At 44.5% G+C, this 20,270-nt stretch overlaps 1 long non-coding RNA gene across 1 annotated transcript in view; it reads right to left on the bottom strand.

Moving 5' to 3' along the window:
- LOC142803146 (uncharacterized) overlaps positions 1-8,989 on the bottom strand; it is an 84,975-nt gene extending 75,986 nt beyond the window's left edge. Inside the window, exon 1 of the long non-coding RNA XR_012894003.1 lies at positions 8,879-8,989. This is a non-coding gene — a long non-coding RNA (uncharacterized LOC142803146). The remainder of the gene's footprint in view (positions 1-8,878) is intronic.
- Positions 8,990-20,270: the final 11,281 nt, after the last annotated feature.

Genomic DNA, 20,270 nt, shown 5'->3' with positions numbered 1-20,270 from the left:
CGTAAGTTTTGAAAACTCCGGCATGACCACATTGGGGATCATCGTGAAAGGAGGCGCAGATTTGTGATCGCAAGCTGCGTGGGACAACCAAGAGCCACTTACGACCTTCGGGGGCGTAGTTGCGTCGGTGTAGCAGCCGATCACGAATGGCGAAATGTGCAGCTTGACGTCGGAGAGATCGTGGTACTTCAGTGGTTGACGATCCAGAGAGACAGTTAAAAAGGGAAGCGATCCACGGGTCCTTGTGTTGTTCACAATATATATTTTTTTGCTGCGCTCGTTTAGGCACCGTAATTTGAAGACAAAGTAAAATTGTTGTTGATTACAGAAACTCTCTTTTGTTAGGTTGAACACACTCTCTTGTAACATGTTCGAGTTCTTATGTCTAAATACTTGAATTGAGAGGATTTTCTGAGACCACTTAAATACATTTGTGTTAGCTTTAGATCCCTCCTATCTCCAAGAACAAGAACGATTCCAATATTACTTTGTCTCCTCCGCTTCCGACACATTACCGGTGCTTGTCATGCCACGGGACTATAAAACGTTTCCTTTTTCGGTGTTTTGTACACAGTGTCCTCGACAATTTTCAATGTCGCCCCGTATGCAGACCACGCGAGCCTACGTCTGCGCCTGACCAGAGATGCGGTAACGCGTGACACGCGATGGGGTCAATGCCGTGGGACCCACCACGTGCCGCCTCTGTTTTGTATGAAACCATGCCTTCACCGAGTGCTTTAATCTGGAAGCCGTGGATCACGAGGAACCGAGCGACGCACACGTAGGGTAGGCGACCACTCGCGTTTATAGGCCCAGATCGAGTGGTCCCCAATAAGTTGTAGAAACGCCGAGGAACCCTGTACTCGAGGTCTTCTTTTTTTGTCATCAGTATGTGGGGTTTAGACAAAAGTCGGTAACGAATAAGAGTTCTAGGTACTCTGCTGTGGTAGAGTATGAAGCCGTCTCTTAGGCCGCACATTTGGGGATTACCTGTTGACAAAAATTATGCCTTTACCATTACACGGAAACCGTGTGTGTTTAGAAGTAGGGGTTAACGATTTAGAGTACTCAGTACTCTACTATATATAGGGGAGCTGAAATCCGTCTCTTGAAATATAAAATGTGTGTTAAGAAAGCGTAAGAAAGAGTATTAAAGTACTCGGTACTCTAATATGGGAGAGCTGAACGCCGTCCCTTGTGCATCATATCACTCGGGAACATAGTGCGTGTGTTTTTAGAAAAAGTGGGTAACAATTTAGAGTACTCGTTACTCTACTATGGTAAAGCCCTGAGGAAGTCTATATTGTATAGATTTCGGCGTCGTATTCACTGAGATATTTACTGCTACAGAGCGTACAGATATGCGACGCTTGAAGGGGTTCCAGTCACACGTGCAACTTTACGTGCCGTTCCCCAAGAGTCGATGCTCTTTCTGGATCGTGCACTTGTCGTGATCAGTCATTTTTGAGAAGAAAGTGTGACCTTTTATCAATGTCGCTTCCCAATTTACGTTGCCGCGTTTCATTGTTGTCTATAGAGGCTGCCGACTCGAAAGTCGCGTGTTAGATTGCGCCCCTGGTGGTCGCATTTTGATGGATTTGGAATTAGAGAGGCCCATGTACGGAGTGGTGTCAGTGCGCCTTAAAGGACACTCCAGAGGGCTTCAATTCGGAGCCCTCCACTACGGCGTTTTCCACAATTATATCGTGGTATTGCGACGCAAAACCCCACATGTTATTATTTTTTTATTATTATTAATACTACTGTTGTTATTGTTATTCTTATTGTTGTTGTTGTTGTTGTTGTTGTTGTTGTTGTTGTTGTTGTTGTTGTTGTTGTTGTTGTTGTTGTTGTTGTTGTTGTTGTTGTTGTCTGAATATCGACGCATGACCGTCGTTACCATCTCTACCAACTCATGTGTTGCGCTACAAAGTGCGTAGATCAAAGGCAGTCAGAAGGGAGAATTGCGCAAACAGCAAGAAAGGAAAAAAAAAGCAGAAAAGAAAGGAAGAAAGAGAAAAAGAAAGAAAGGAAGGAAAAAAGAAAAAAGAAACAAAGAAAGAAAGAAGTACACGTATGAATTCCGCAGTGGATTCCTAACGTCTACACCTGTGTATTATGGTGACATACCATACTGTAAAACAACGTGCATTATCCTTTAGTCCAATTGATGGTATAGACTGTTGTCTTGCATAGCCTTTGTCCTCACCACATGGAATAAAATGCGATTTCGATAAGTGTTAACTCTTCTCTCTTTAGGGCGTATCGCATGTCGCATACCACAGGTTACGGGTCAACCAGATTCACCCGTGTAATTTGTTCGATAAGCTATGTCAGCGAAACGCCGCCGCGTTGACATTGGTTATGGCACTCGAATGGTAACCCAAAGGTCGCGATATGGAATCCCAACTGCGGCGCCTGCAATTTCGATGGAGGCGGAAATATTTGAGGCCCGTGTACATAGATTTAGTTGCATGTTAAAGATCACAAAGTGGTGGAAACTTCTAGAGCCCTCCAGAATATGGCGTCTCTCACATTCATATTGTGTTTTCGCGACGTTAAACCAAAGATATTAGTTTGTTTATATGTTCAAATACTGTTTTATATCGATGCCCCCCCCCCCTTTTTTTTACGTCTTCCCTCCTACCTCACCCATTTCGCCTTATATTTCCCTAACTATGCCTAACGTGCAAGACCTGTGGGTGGAGAAGCACACACGTGATACAGTCCGTGCCTCTAGATCTCTATCTCTATTTCTCTACATGTAGCCTTGCACTCTAAGCCTACAAAATAGAGATGACCGCTCAACTAGTTCAAACCTTTACGGCACTTGATCAGCCTTGCATTTTGACTTGCTGTTGCCCAGCCAGATATTTCTCTTTTTTTAGTTATCCTTTTTTTTGGTGGCAGTCTGACTGATCACGCATTGCTTCGTGTTCCGTGCTACTTACCGTATCCTCTACTAAACACGAACGTTTTTCGCTGCCTCTTTTTTTTTTTTCGACCGTGGTTGTGGAAGGCAACTTGGTGCCAAAGTCCTTAATCTGCTGGACCTGTGTGCAGTACGCTCTTTCGTGCTCGGCATGCAATGAAGAAATAACGGAACCTAGAACTAAATATAAAAACAGTGAATGTGGCCCAAAGCCGCCATCGGTGCCCGCAAAGACCCGCCGGGCAGCATCGCGAAGGAGTTCCCAAGGGCTCGAATATTTCTTATTAACACGATGTCGCAAGCCCTTGGCGACGACAGGGAAACGACAGGGGTTCCTTGTTAGCCGTCGTCAGTGGTTCGAAACCCCGAGGTTTCTTCGTCAGCTCGTCGGGGATCGTCCTCGAGGGAGCCGTAAGACAATCGAGGTCGTCGTGTCGGCCATCCGCGTAGCCTAACCACTTCGTCTCATGACAAGCGGAGACTTCGCGCTTGGCACATCCTAACCGCTGGCTATTTATGTATGCCGCGTCACACCGTGCATGAAGCACGCTTTAATCTTCCGTAGTGAGCCGAAGAGTTGACGCATAGCTCATCGCAACCGCGTGTCATCTTCTCTTTTATCCTTTTTTTTCCTCTTTTTGCTGAGTTTGGGTTGCGCTAAGCCTTCAGAACGCTAATATGTGACCTGGCGTTTCCCTCAAGCGTCTTGATGTTAAGCTCATAGTTTTCAACACTCAGAGTGAAAAGTATATCCTAGAATTGAATAAATTCTTCCACCGCGGTAGTCTAGTGACTAGGGTACTCGGCTGCTGACCCGCAGGTCACGGTATCGAAAACCGGCTGCGGCAGCTCCATTTTCGATGGAGGCAAAAATTATGTAGGCCTGTGTGCTCAGATTTGGGTGCACGTTAAGGAACCCCAGGTGGCCGATATTTCTGGAGTCCTCCACTACGCTGTCTCTCATAATCACATCGTAGGTTTTCAACGTTAAACCCAGCCTATCAGTTATCGTCAGAGTTGAAAATGAATTCTGACCAGTAGCATAAGTCAATAACGCAAAAACCTTAGCTATCAAAAGATGGCAAGAGTACAAACTAAAAAGTGTCAAAAGAGCGATAAATAAGAAAAATAGCATGCTTCTGTCAGCCAGACAAGCATTTTTTCTTTGCTCTTACTAGGCATGGGTGAGAACTTCAACTGGTATAGCGCATTACGGGGAAAAAGAAACGGCCGAGCAGACCGACACGCGAGAGGACAGAGCGCTATACGCTGTGTCGGTCTGCTCGGCCGTTTCTTTTTCCCCGTAATGCGCTATACCAGTTCAAGTACGATGAACCCACTCACCCAATCTTCAACACTCATGGGTGAGAAACGAGGAATAAAATCCAAGGAATAGGGAATGGAAATAATAATGCAAGATTACGTTCCAATGTAAACTACGTACACCTGCAATACTAATGGGTCAACTGCGAATGTGATTTAGGTCACTATGTCCTGCTGTATAAAGCTCTGGCTATTTATCGTTAAAATTCGTCGGCTGTAGTTTTATCCCACGCAGAGCGATTTGACCACTCTTTCCAGACCGAAGGATCATGCATTTCGGAGTGGATAATCCAGCTGCCGCATTCTGATGGTGGTATGCAAAGACCTCTATGTGAAAAGATTTAGATAGAGCCACGATAAAAACAAACTGACAATGAAGCTTAAGAAAATAAAAGGGACGTAATTTGTAACTGTTACAACAGAACTGTGCAAAGTTTAAGGTGAAGGAAAAGTCAAATTGCCACTGGCAAGAACCGAAAGTGCAACCAGCGGAAAACGCGTCATCTTCCAGTCCACTCTGTCGGGTATTTCCGAACAAGTAAATCACTTTTCATCCACTTGAGCTTTTTCACAATCATATAATAATTGCTATCAACAACGTCCGCTACACTTTTCTTAGTTTCATTGTCTGTTTATTTTTATCAAGTTTCATCAAGAACGAGCCTGTGAAGTCCTCGTTCTTTCATTGAGACTTATATAAGCGTTCAAAAAAGACCGAATGCTCTAAATTTATCCGCAATAGATTGCTTATATGTAACTATTAATCATATTGTGCTTTTGAGAGGCAAAATCTTATAATTTGATTATCTCCTATGATTGGATGTTTAGTAGCCACTGCTACATCGATGGTTAGTCTTACAACAGTTTACGGCTCTGCTGCTGGTAAACTAACATATAAAACCTCACAATGTCCCTTAAACACTCACCTAAAAGACTATATACTAGAATGTGAAAGCCATTTTTTCTCTTAGTCGATGAAATTCTTCGTGCCGCATTACCCTCCGGAAGCTATCTGCACCAAACCTGGTTTTCCGTCCGCCTTTTGACAATAGTGGCTGTGGTGCTCGGCTTCTGACACAAAGGTCGTGGGTTCGATTCTGACCGCGGAAGTTGCATTTCAATTTTGGCGAAATAGTATAGGCCCTCGTAGTGTGCGATGCGCGTCTGCAATAAAGAAGACGATATGGTTCTACTTTCCGGAGCCCTGCACTGCAGCTTTACGTTTCTTATATTCATATTGTCGTTTCGGGACGTAAAACTCCACATATTATATTATAGAACCCAGTTTTCCATATCCCCTGTAATCGGCACACATTTGTACAAGCTGCGATGTTATATTATTACGTCATCTCGTGGCGGTGCGTCCCAACTACAGCCCAGTAACGTCAAACGGTTTAGCTATTTTTGACCTCATGATGAGATGGTAGGGTGACGTCACGCAAGGCCGTGCTAGAGGAGCGGCACGCGCGTACTCTCTAGAGAGAGTGAGCGAGCCGCTACTCCAGCCCGGCCGTGCGTCACCACGGGATGATCTTTTACATTCGTCGTGTTTACGCCACTGAAAGGCACCGCAGACGTGGGACGGACGCCGGTTCATTTTGGCGTTCATGGAAGAAAAGGTACGAGCCTTCAGTCTAAATAACTTTCGTCATTTGATTTCCCAAAACCACTGCTAAATGAGATTGCTTTGAGGAGGGCTCCACCAACATCAACCTGAGTGCGGTAAAATCTAGACCCATGGGCATCTGGCATTAGAAATTATCAGATTCGGGGAACACCCCCACAAAAATAGACAATTTTCAGTGACTCAAAGGTGGCACTGCAATCCCTTCTATCACCTTTACGCCTCGGCACGTACGAACAGCTGGTATTCGAGATTGCAGAAAAGACTGACCAATTTATTGATAAAGAACTTGAAATAGCTTTTCAATGGCTTCCAAGTCATTCTGGAATAATCGGCAATGAACGGGCTGACTGAGCTGTCCGTACTGCCCGTACTGAAAGCGATCATATATCAAATCCGCTCTTCATAACTGACGCTGCACGGAAACTCCGCACGCTTGCTCGCAAGCGAACCACGTCTCAATGGAACGAGTCACATTTCATTCAAGCACGGTAATGCACCTTAGACCCAACTCTCAGTCTTCGAATTCCTCCGGAATTACGCCGAAGAGACGCTGCCATGCTTTGCAGATTATGGTTGGGCGTCACATTTATCAATGCGTACGCATTCCACATTGGAATGGGGGACACTGCTGCATGCGACCATCGCGGCCGTGACGAAACAACTTGGCACATTCTGTGTGAATACCCACTATACTGCTCGCTGAGACAGTCTCTCTGCAATGCATTAGATGAACTAAACAACCAGCCTCTTTCGGAAGAAAGAATCCTGCGCTACCGACAGGACTTTATGTTGCAGAAGAAGGCTGTGGAGGCGCCCCTGCGCTTCTTGCGTTCAAGCGGCCTGTCCAAACGACTGTGATTGGAACTCCCTGAATGTGCGCGCATGTGAGTTTTTTTCTAATTTATTTTATATCTCTCTATCTCTACCCTCTTTCCGAGCCTTTTCCCCACCCCCGTACAGGGTAGCAAACCAGTTTTTTCTAGGTTCACCTCCCGGTCTCTTCCTTTTATTTCTTTCTCTTTCTCTCTCTCTTCAGAATTGGGGCCCAAAGACTTGGAGACTCAACAATTTTGCGACCCACCAGGGCGCCTGCGCAGAGTCACGGTGCCCTATGGCCCACGCCTGGCATAGTTTTAATTTGGCAACGTGTGGCACCCCATACGTTCGACCTAACGTAACTTTCGTTTGACTAATTCTCAAACTCTTAGTTATGTCTAAGTGGAAAACGCGGTCGCTCCGACCAGTATTCGGTCCTTCAACGTTCGGCTCAGTAGGTTGGTAAACTATAGCTTTTTCATGTGTCCTGACGTTTACGCTCTAAAAAAAAGGCAGATCCTACGTACAGTAGCAATGAATGGCAGATCCTACGTACAGTACAAGCATGAATGGGGAAGGCTTATATGACATTTTAAAATCAGCAAAACGTTTCGAGGCGCATGTTGATTATGCCGTACATGACCTCCATTTTATGATTACTAAGTTTCGATATATAATTTACCTCCGTCGCCTATTCGCGTCACGTGACACCGAATTTTGTATATGTGGAGCTAGTAGTGAAAGGGCCTCGAGTACGCTATGCACGCAACATGTAGTCATGTTTCTATGACATGAATGTCGTGTTTATTATGTGTGGACGTGTCAGCTACCTTCGTCGTCTATTCAAGTTACGTGATACCAAATTTAATATATGTGGAGCTATCGAAACGATTGCGAGCGTGCAACAGCGTCTAGCATGTAGTAATGTTTTAAAGACACACGCATCATGATTGTCATATTCGGACGTCTCATTTACCTTCTTGATTCATTCACATGCCGTGATACCGAATTGGGTTTTTTGTGAAGCTTGCGAAACGGCCTCAAGCGCACTATGAGCGTGGCATGCAGTCATGTTTTGCAAACACACGTATCATGATTATCATATTTAGACGTGTCATTTACCTTCGTCGTCCATATGCGTCCTTTATAACCAAATTTGTGTATGTGAAGCTGGCGAAACGGTCACGGGGCCATCATGAGCGTGGTATGTTATCATGTTCTTACAAGACATGCATGTCATGATTATCATGTTTGCACCAGTGATGTACCTTTGTCATTCATTGACGTCACGTAACACCAAGTTTGGTATATGTGAAGCTAGCGAAATGACCGTGAGTGAACCATGAGCGTATGGCCTGTAATCATGACTTAGATGACATCAATGAATTATTTTCGCGTTAGGGTCTGTCACTCATGTTCGCCATTCAGCTATGTCATACCCTACCAGTTCTGCAATATCTAATGCGATTGAAACGACCGAAACAAATGCAAGAGCATAAAATGTAAATCATGACATTCATGAGATACATGTCACATTTTTCATGTTATGAATAGTTACTTATGCTCGACATACAGTCTTCTTAAATCACACCAGTTTCGATATGGATACCATTGCCGAAACGGCCGGGAGAGCTGAAAGTCACTGGCGGTTTGATAGATAGATAGATAGATAGATAGATAGATAGATAGATAGATAGATAGATAGATAGATAGATAGATAGATAGATAGATAGATAGATAGATAGATAGATAGATAGATAGATAGATAGATAGATAGATAGATAGATAGATAGATAGATAGATAGATAGATAGATAGATAGATAGATAGATAGATAGATAGATAGATAGATAGATAGATAGATAGATAGATAGATAGATAGATAGATAGATAGATAGATAGATAGATAGATAGATAGATAGATAGATAGATAGATAGATAGATACGCTCAATATCGCCGGAGCTTGCTAAGAAACACTTCGCATTTAAAAGCGTTTTGCCACCGAAACATTCTCAGAAATGTTTCTCACGCCTCTGTTGTGTATGCGGGTTGACAGCATGAATTCCACAGAGCTCCTTTGCCTGTGACAGGTACTCTGAGTGGGAGAAGAAATGACATGACACCCAGAATTACGAAGCAGAATCCTTTAGAAATATGCCTCATGTCCATTTCACGCTTACCGTTCCTTGAAGGACATCCTGGAACAGCAGTCGTCGCGTAAATATCTGGTCTCGGTCCCCCAACAAAACCGCGACGTGAGACGATCAGTAAGACTGACGCGGGGATGTTAGAAACATTTCTTTTCGCGTCTCCAGGAAATGGTGATCCTTTCGCTGACATTTTGGGGCATCACGTGTGCAGGCGTGACGATGAAACTGTCAGGCGCAGCACCCTTTACAGAGACAAGCTCGAATTGCGCGAATAAATCCCAGTTGTTTGCAGGCTGATGACATTTTATAGCTTCCCGCACGACCCGTTCCACCATCTCCCTTGGTTGCCCTTTAGCCTTGCTCGTCGGTGACCTTCTGCCATCAGGTTGAGATGGAACTAGCGACAAAATAATTATAGCCGGAAATCTCGTTTGTCAGAAGACGTTCTCTTTGCGGTTTTTTGTGTCCCTTCAGCTGATATCTCAAGCCATTTTTTCTTTTCTTTTTTCAAGAACACGCTCGCCTCCATAACTTACATCTCCTAGAAAAATTTCCGTAACATTAGTCGTCACACATTCTGTGATCGTTGTGACCGCCTGATATTTCCCAGAAAATAGAACACCACAAGCAAGGAACGCGCACGATAAATAATGAAGTGATTACCATCGAGAATGCCATTATACGATCGCGTTACTGCTTGGTAAACAATTTTCTATTGCTGCCACGGAGGCCTTTCCCTTTTTCTTCTGTATATCAGGAACCCAGTTAGCGAAAGTTTCAGATTCAGAGCAATGTGAGAATCTTTCACGCGAAACATTCGTTTGGTGCTTACGAAAGAAGGGTTTTTTGTTGTAGTGGTCATTGTTGTTGAATGACGATTTGTTATAACGTAGTGTGCGTGTGTTTTAATTGCACGCAATATTACCAATAAACGAATGAGGGGAAGGCTCACTTCAATTTTCTTGTGTTTTACATACATGGTCTAGCGAAACCCACATGCTTTATAATAATGCTAATGACTGTATGAATTACATGGCTTGCATGTTTCGAGAATAAATGAAGCAGTAAATTATGTTTTCACAGTAAGCGATGACGTAAAATAGAGTGAAATAAAGCTCATTAAAATTAGGCTTGTCGCAGCTTCAGGACCAACTGCATACTCTAGGGGTAGTTATTTAAGAACATTTCGGCTCACGTGCACAATAAAGCTATAAGTCTGTAATGGAGCCTATGAATGAAGTGTAGATTTTCGAGAGCTTTCGAAAATTGGGCATGACTTCACATCACCACGTTGACGGGCTTGTAGAATCGTGATACTGTCGAAATATGACTGCTGCGGCCGGAATAAAACACGTGACCTTAGGGTCAGTAGCCGAGCTTCGTAGCCAGGCAACGCAGATTCATGATGCAGCCGAAGGGAACTAAGCCGTCAGCGGTATATAGTCAACGTGATGAAGTTTGCATGGATGCCGTGGCTACGGTGAAATCGAGTAAGCAGAGGAGAAATGGTCGTCATTTGAGAAGAAGACGAGCGAGGAGCGTAGCAGTGTGGGGACAGGCAGTGGGCGTACGAGCGTCAAGTTTCGTCTGTAAGGTCAACGAGCCAGAGTCAAGTGGTTTGCGTGTTGTTTGAATATCGGCAAACACCTTTCATTGTCACGATGCCGTTACATTGACTGCCCCTGCAATCAGGTTCTGACGCCTTTGACGTCAGCAGGACATCGAACTCCAACTCGGCACGCGCAGCTCAAGTGCTTCGATTAGGCGATGGGTATTCTAGTGTTGGTCCTGACTGTTAGATCATGTTAAGAGAGATTCACTCGAAGTAGTCTAATTTTAGATGCGAGACCATATTTTATAGCGTACCCAAACGAGGTATGTGACCAAGTGGCCAAAAATGTTGGTTCAGTGGGTAAATATTTACTGGCGCGCTACAATCACTGCAATAGGGTACGACGTTTGCTTTGCATGGTCTGAAGTCAGCGACGGCGAGTACTACAAGTACATACAAAAGAACGACAACGCGATCGCTGACTAACAAAGCTTTTATGTCCCCAAGGCGTCACAAAAATGAAAAATAGTCCGCCCTGCATGCACGAGACCCCCACATTCGCCATGTTGTTTCTAGTGGTGTAAATCATGACGGGTCCTTTTTGTGTGTTTCTCTTCATCACTCAGCCCTCACAACCCTAACCGCAGTCTCCATTTGTCGTGCGCGCACCTTTACCTTCTGCATTCGCACCAAGCATCTGCCTCTGGACGTTAAAGCCTTGTTTTGAGGTTACCGCCCCTCTACCGGCCATGGCGTATGGGTGGGCAAAATTCTTCGATCTGAATGGCACCGAGAAGAGCGCACGTATAGTGAAGCCCTGTATGTCCAGCTTCAACAAACAGATCTTACACCGAGAGTGAAGAAAATAAGATGGCGAGAGTACTGCGGGTAAGCGTAATCAAGACCCCCCCCCCCCCCCCCACCCTGCGTAGACGCTGGAGACGGGCACCTCATGCAAGTGTACGCGGTCACCATTTATCTTTCCCGAATATCTTATTTCAATTTCAACCCGAATGATGCAGCTGCGGAAATTCTAGTGCCTGCCTACGAGTTGCTATCAGAAACTAACATCGCCATCTGGTGTCGTTTATATACTGTTGTATACTCAGTCCTACTTCTAACCAGGTGTCAATATTCATGCTCGTTATTATTATTATTATTATTATTATTATTATTATTATTACTACTATTATTTGATAACGCACAAAGTATCTCTTATATGATTAAAAGTAAACCATCATATAAAAACAAACTGGCTTCTCCTGCGAAGTAGGTGCCTCCCTGTGGTCTCTAAGAATTTACGCTATTGGTTGTTTCGATATATTTACTCGCTGCAATAAAAAAAAACGTCATTAGTCAGCGCTCGTCCTGTTCTCTTTTTGTCCCGGTAGTACGCTCTGTAATTCCAATGCCCTGTCGGTGATCCTGGTGAGACTGACGCGACCACCAAGACCTCCATCTTGTCTGTGTCGGTCTTCCTCCACAGTGGGTAAAAAAATCACAGCATATCCATGGAGTGAACGATCATGAGTGGGGCAAAGCATCCGTCAGCCTGTCCGTGCGTCCGTGCCTTTGTTCGTGTACACGGACACAGATGGACGGACAAAAGCACGGACACACGGACGGACGGACAGATGGCAGGACAGACGGACGGACAGACAGACAGACAGACAGACAGACAGACAGACAGACAAAAGCACGGAAGGATGGATGGAACCAAGAACGCACGCACACATGGACGGACGAATGGTTGGACGGACAGACGGACGCACGCACGAACGGAAGGAGAGAAGCACGGACAGACGAAAGGTAACACGGACGGAAGGGCGAATGAATGGACGCACGGATGGTTGGACACACAGATGGACGGATGGACGCTTCACCCCATTCATCATCCTTCACGCCGTGGATATGCTGTGAAAACCTCTAACGCCATCTGATTATATTATTCCAACAACATCTATTGAGCGAGTCAGAAATTAGAGATAACTACAAACTAAATATGAGAGAATTACCCACGGCCTAAGAAGCTACGCCCATAATAATAATAAGTGGGGTTTAGCATCCCAAAACCATCATATGATTATGAAAGACGTGGTAGTGGAGGGTTCCGGAATTTAGACCAGATGGGGCTCTTTAACGAGCACCCAAATCTGAGCACACGGTTCTACAGCTTGTCCGCCTGCATCGAAAATGGAGCTGCCGCAGCCGGTATTCGATCCGACAACCACGTCAGCAGTCAAATGCTATAGAAACTGGTCATCGTGGTGAGTTTTATAAATGCAGTGAAAATGAACTTTATGCTTTACAGACATACGCGTCTTGTATATAGGTTTTAGAGTAAAACATGTAATATAATAGTAATATTGCTGAGAACAAGCACAAATTACCATTGGGCGTCTGAACATGTGATTATCATTTCCTTCGTGAGGATGGAGAACTAGCGTTTTGTAATTGCACAAGTTACGATGATCCAACGTCACTTTCTGTAAACTTTAAATTTACATTGCGTAATGTACTCTCCGCTTTCAATAAGCTTAGCAAGGCCGGCCAACAAATAAGCAAGCGCGAAGCTATACGCGAGGCTACATATTCATCCCTGCATCATGTGGTAATTAATGAAACCACGTTCGATACAGATATATTTTGCTGAATGTGACCTTTCACAGTGATAATACCAATGAGGTAAAATTGAAATGCACGAACGCCATTTAGAAAGTATTATTTTGGAAGAAATAGCGCTAACTTCTTAACATTTTTTGGTAGATTGAAGCACCTAAAAGCATTGTTTTGTTTAGTTAGTCATGCGTGTAGTTATTCTTCAGGCATTGTTTGTTACCACGGTGCCTGTCTTGACAAGCGACATGCATTTAATTTAACGAACAGTGCCAACGCATCAAATATTCTCACAATGTGTGTGCATGCTTATGGCACAATCCAGAGCGACAAAATACTGCCTGCGTAAATTTTCTGCAGCTAAGCATCTGGTGCGCGCAATGCATCGCTCTACTATACAGCCTTTACTCGACGGATAGGTCGGAGGCACCAAACAAGGGTCTAGCTGTTTGCCCTTTTCAAATATTCCATCTTCCAGGCAGACCTTTTATACTGCATGCTACGTGCTTACTGAATCTCAAGGCTTCAAGTTCGCAAAGTTCGAGCAGTACCACGCTTCACTATTTTGCAAAATAATATTTTGGGAGGTCTGCATGGGTACCGTCCGCACTCATTTCCGCTTGGCCTTTCTAAACCCTCAAAAATCTAATAGTAATGAATTTTATGTTAGGTAGCTCCTCAAAGCACTGGTGTAAGCAACGATGTCAGATTATTGTGCTGTGACCGTAAGTTTACTTATACTATGTTCCAAGTTTCAAGACTTCTATCCTTACGCCATATTTACTATATGCAGTGCTAGAAAACCTTTCGTCACAGTTGATAGGGTCTGAGCTAGACTTTCTTGACTGAAAACCGCACACGAAAACATACAGACACTCACTGACATATTCGATGACTGGAAATTTGTCGTTTTGAGTTGACAGCTTTCAAGTTAGCTTTCTGTTAGCCACAATGCGATAATTAACTTGTTATAAATCCACGAAAACCTAATAGCTTTATAGGCAGATCTGTAGTAGCCCGTATGTAGTAGCCTTCCTCTCTCGGTTTCTCGCTCTTTTTTCTTTTCCATGTATTCTATTTCTTTCTTATTTTTTTCTACTACACTTCTGGGTTTCATTTTCATCTGACTTCTTTTCATCTCTATATTTCCTTCTCGCTATGATAAGCTTTATGATTCCCTTTTTGGCTGTTTTCCGTTCTGATCCGACTGCTATACTGCTCAATACAAAGCTATGTTATGCTCTGACAGCGTGCATGGATAGCCGACTGGTTATCACGCCCGTCATCTAATCATGTGTACAACGAATCTTATCCGCCGTCACCAAAAAAAAATTTTTGCAGAAAATTTTTCTCATTCTACTTCTTTAGATATCTTTTTGTCTCCCTCTTTTTTTTTCATTTCTGTCTGTCAGTCTGTACACGTTCTCTCACACACCAAAATTATCCGAATCGTGCCCCAGACAAATCGGCGTACGTTGCTGAAACTATTCATATGATTTCACCATCTTTGTTCATGCTACGCACAAGTCCCTGTTCTGATGTGCAGTGTGCGTTGTCGTTGGAACTTTTCGAAAATAGAAATTCTCAACAAAGTGAAGCTGGGCTGCTTATCTTCAACAGTATTTCTATATCTGAAGCTTCTCTAGGAATATGTGAGGTGACTGGTATCATGCGATTGACTTGTTAGCTGGAATATTCCTAAACTTCACTGTATCTGCCAAGCCCTGACTTTATTACAATTTTTTCATCTATTTGGAACCATCTATTAACTTAATACGAAGCATCAGGCAAGAATACGTCTAATCAATTCTGTGGTCTTGCTCACTCAGAATGTTGTTACTTGTTTTCTGAAAATAAAAACTCTACTCATAATGCCACCTCTATTGTATTTGGCTACAAATTTGTCGATAAAGTTAAATGGAATGACTACTTTGGCTACTTTTGGCTTGAATTCTGGCGCCTTTTTAATTCCATCCAAGTACAACCCTGCATGTGTTAAAGGGGGGGGGGGTGACTCGAGAGGGGATTGCTTTCACGAATACTATGCAGTGTTCTGTCACCAAAATTTACAAGTGTATTTAGCAATCAAAAAGATAATATTTGTGGAACAGTCCTGTGCCATGCTGTTTAAATTTACAAGCGAGAGAGTCCATACAATTCCCTGAATGGGGGGTGCATCTGTAGAGCAAGGGGTGGGGGCAGCCTTTTACAGCCATGCATGACCGGTAAGACTATTCAGTAGTAGTGTATACCGCTAAATGTACGCTGACAGCTCTGCAGGCTGACGTGGCGTATTGCTACTGCATAAAAATATCTTAAATACCAGGGGGGAGGAGGGGAAGCTGACTACTCTTTCACACCTCTCCGAGCACCTACGGTTTTGTTTCGGTATTCCTAATAGACAAGGTTGCACTGAGATATTATGTTTTGCAATGTCTCAAGTTGGTGACAGATGGAAGTGCCTCACTCCGCAGTGCTGCACCGTTGAAGTACGGTAAAAAACCACTTCGCCAGCCGCACTGTCATACTTGAGGTCAGGAGACCTCTTACAGGCCGAGGTTGTCGAGGTCGGTGCATGCGTAGGCAAGATTGCAGCGTCACAAGCGAAATCCGAACAGGTGCAAAGGACATGCGCCAACACCGAGTCCCGCATTCTATTCCGCCACCGGTGCCGGTGGGTGGCCAATATGTCAAAGGAATATGGGTATGTCCTAGTCCTGTCACAATGGAGAGCAATACGTGTAAGATATGATATACCGGTATCATTACTCGGCCAAATGAAGAGGTATTCGAGTCATCTTTTAGTACGTAGCCTCGATGCTATGACCGACAATCCAGAGCTCTGCGTAGAGGGGTTTTTTTTATGGTAGTACATGATACAGGCGAGCTGCCTCCTTTTGTGAGAAAGCGGTTTGGTATGCTCTACGTGACTTTTTTTATGTTTTTACTTACTTTTGTCCAAATCTTCATCATTTTTTCTTCAATTTTTCATCATCTTTCTTCTTTCTCCAAGTGACACAATTTTTTGTGTTCATCTACGTTCTCAATTCTGTGTGCCTCTGTACGTACTGAAGATTTCAGGGAGTATTGAGCTTCGAGATTCATTTATTTTCTCGAAAATGGACTCTACACTGCACGAAGCTACATAGCTTCTAGCCTTTGTGTGTGTGTGTGTGTGTGTGTGTGTGTGTGTGTGTGTGTGTGTGTGTGTGTGTGTGTGTGTGTGTGTGTGTGTGTGTGTGTGTGTGTCCCTGCCTTTCTCTATCACCCCTATTGCCTCCTCATTCAAGTCGAAACCTTGAACTATGCACTGGAAAGAACAATCGCATATATATGTTAAAAGGCCACAGCAATACCAGGGAAACAAAAGCTATGTTCAGTATGGGGTTAAAAACACCCTGGAGCATCTTTCCGACTGAAGTTGAAAGAAAAAAGCATTGGTGGTTAGTACTAGTAGTCAGGTATCTGAAAAGACTAGGCTTGTTTGTCTCTTCTATTGTGTCCCGTCGGTTTGCGCTTCCAATTATTCCATTATGAATTTGTACCAACTAGCCCGCCTGTCGACCCTACTGCAATCTGAAAAGACGTCGTATGAGCACATTATTGCCCTGATAGAAGTCACGACGCTGTTTGCTGTTTCAAATGCCTTGCCATGAGTTAAGCATAACGAAAATTCAATAGCCGTTATGCCAAACGGCAGCGTATCTAACGGGAATGAGAAGTGGAATAAAACCCCCTCCACCCTCAATGTTTTTTTTTCGCGCACAAAAAGGAAAATGAATGCGTAAGTTTGACTGTTCGAGATATTTTGATGTTGCTTAGACATTTTTTGGTGATATTCATTGTCGGCGAAGCATTCCACAAATGCCATCTCCATGCTAAGAATATCACTGTATAGTTGAAACCGATACACAAGATGTTGAATGTTGCGCATTGACTTGCAGCAGCAGATAATGCAGATGCAAGTAGAAATGTCGCCGAAGTTCGGCACCCTCGAAGTTCTAGTAGCGCAGCTGGAGAAACTTGCCGAAAAATGCCCGGCACATATGAGCTATAGGCTGGTCAATAGCACAATGTAGAGCAGACCACCTGTGGCTGAAAACATTTTCATGGAAAGCTCCAGTAGCCAACATGGTGCTACGAAAAGACTACACAATTTGACAGTGGCATTGTCGTGGGTTTCGTCGTAAGAGGGGTAATCGGCAGCAACTTGAAAAAACCAAGCAAGCTCCAGATGTAATCGCCGTCCAGGAAACGGGAGGGACCACTAAATTATCCGGATACCAATCCTACACTACTATAGGTGAAGAAGCAACAGTAACCACACTGATACGTCAAAACATCATAGCCGTAGAACATGACACTGGCGTACGAAATATAGACCATGTGCTACTATAAATTATCACCTTTCTAAAATAAAACCATGCATATCCACGGAGTGCATGATAATGAGTGGGGCGAAGCATCCATCAGTCCATCCGCGCTTCTGCCCATACATGCGTCCGTTCGTGCGACCATCCGTGCAGCCGTTCGTTCGTCCGTCCCTGCGTCCATCCATCCGCATGTCCATCTGTCATTCCGTGCGTCCGTGCGTCCGCCTATGCATCCGTCCGTGCATCTGTCTGTCTGTTTGTTCATCCGCCCGTGCGTCTGTCCATCCCCTTTCATCTAGTGAACACTCCAAGGACCGCTATCTCGCATCTTTTCTTGATATATTCATCATATAGAAGTACCACCATCCAGTGGACATTCCTAGGACTAAACGACAGGTGACATGGCCGGACTGGAGGAGCAGCACGCACGCACTCCCTTACTGCCTGCGCTTCGTGTCTTGTTCCCACCTTTCACCGCCGCTAGCTCATAGCATGGCGGCCCAGCCTTCGCTAAACCAGTTTAGAAAAATTCATTGTCACAGGCGTCCATAACATTTCAACAGAACATTTTCTTATTAGACATAATATAACGACGATGACAAAACAGACTTCTTTTATATGAACATGAACATTTATATGAACATTTATATGGATGGACGCACAGACGAACGAATGAATGAAGGGATGCATGAACAGACGCACGAACGGATGCACGGACGCACGCACAGACAAACGGACGGACGGATGGACAGAAGGATGTACGGATGGATGGACGCATGGACGGACGGACGTATGCACAGGCGCAAAGACGGATACATGGATGGACGGACGCATAGATGGTCACACAGACGGATGCACGGAGGGACTGACGAATGCTTCGTCCCCCTCTTCATGATGCACTGCGTGGACATGCTGTGATTTTCTTTAGAATACATCAAATTCAAAGCACATTTTATTGGTCATTAAGTCAGCGATACTCGTCTCTGTAGGTTATTTCATCAGAAATAACTATCTTATTAATTATAATTAACGTGCGCTGGTTTTCTCCTCCATTCAAAACACTACGCACGCGCCGCTCCTCAAATCCAGCTGTGGAAGTGCCTACCTACTACTGCCACTACGACGACGACGACGACTACTACGACTACATACATCGCGGACGCATGACCTATGGCCTAAGACCATGACCATGGTATTACGCCGTGGGTAATGGCCGTTGGTCATCGAGCATGACCCATGGCCTTTAAGAGCTTCGCTCTTAAAAAAGAGCGAAGCTTGTTTTGTGCTGAGCGTATACAGCTCACCACGACAAAAGGTGAAGTTTGGCTGGCGTTTTTGCTAATTGTTAAACATCGTCGTCATGTAGGCACTGATCGTCGGAGGACACCGCAGTGGACCGCCCGCCGCCCTGGGTTACACCATTGAGAATGTTGAAGGCAGCTACCTGTGGAACGACGCGTCGTACGAGGAGCTCACGCTTGTGACTAACCAACAAGACCCAACCTGAATGGGAAATAGTGTCAGCAGAGACACTACGCTGGACCTCTAATTCATTAAAAACATATTCAACCTGCATCGGACCAACACAAGCGTAAATCTAGGCAGTGGTCACTACACCCTATACACAATGCTCTAAGTGGGCCCGCGTAAATGGAAGGCAAAATAATCACAGCACATCCAAGAGGTGAATGATGGCAGTGGGGGGAAGAAAGTGGTTGGAGTGGTAGACAGACACATGACGGACGCACGGACGGACGGATAATCGGATAGCACGAACCTATTGAAGCTCATATAGTAGCACAATATGAACGACTCTCGCAGAGCGACACGGGAAGCACCATCATGCAGAAACATTGGATCACGTCCGCTGGCCGAAGAAGGAATCAATATGATATGCTAAAAAAATTGGCCCCGTATCTGCATGTTAATCTGCAAATGTCTTCGAAAGAAGAGAGTCTTGCACCTGGAGAAATTGAACAAAATGTTTATTTGACGTTCTGTGCAAGAAAATTGGTGAATAGTATTCTGGGGGCGCTGCGTTAATAGAGTGCCTCGAGCGTGAAGCGGAGGCGAACAAGCCCACCAAGTCACGTCACACGTGATACATAAGCGCTATCTGGTAGTGATCTAGAGAAACGAAACGCGCGGCTCTGAGACGGGCGTCCACGCCCGTCTCCGAGGTGATAAGGCATAGAAGTCAAGGCGACCGATAGGTGCCACCACCGTGTGGTCTTAGCAAACCGCTGGAAAGACTTCCCTTTTCGTGCAAGCGTTGCATGGTCAGCCCCACGTGATAAACGCTATGTTCCTTAGGATAACCTATGTATGACTTTTTTAGTACAAGATGCACATACAGAATATATACGTGTTGTTGTGGTGCATCAGATATCCGCAATAATTGCTTTTTAATTGAAAATCACTTAAGTGTAAACGATAAATCTTGAGCATCATTGGTGGGCACTGCTGATGGGGTCGGCCGTTTAGGGTATCTGCTGACGCCGTTTAAAGTGCCCCGTACAGTTAAGGGTGGACAAACAGACAAACAAAGAGACAGACATACCGAAGTTTTTGTATCGAAGGTCCCGAACGACGACTATTGTCTTTGAAAAAGAGAGAGCGCCTCATAATACCGCCGTTGCCCAGAAACCTGCACCCCGATTATCATCGAGAGAGGAAAAAAATTACGGCAGATTCACGGGGTGAATGATGATGAATGGGCGAAGCTCCGGAGGGATTCATCGGCAAACTGTGAATCTTCCGTGTAATTCGCCCAGTCGATCATCATGTAAAGACGTGAGAAACGCTGCGTGTGTATATACACAAATCAACTTTTATTTGTTCTTAGACGATGGATGGCTTGCGATGTCCCTTGCCTCGCGCG

The sequence above is a fragment of the Rhipicephalus microplus genome, chromosome 3 (assembly GCF_043290135.1).
Source record: "Rhipicephalus microplus isolate Deutch F79 chromosome 3, USDA_Rmic, whole genome shotgun sequence".
Lineage (NCBI taxonomy): Eukaryota > Metazoa > Arthropoda > Arachnida > Ixodida > Ixodidae > Rhipicephalus > Rhipicephalus microplus.
This window is presented reverse-complemented; position numbering and strand designations above follow the sequence as displayed.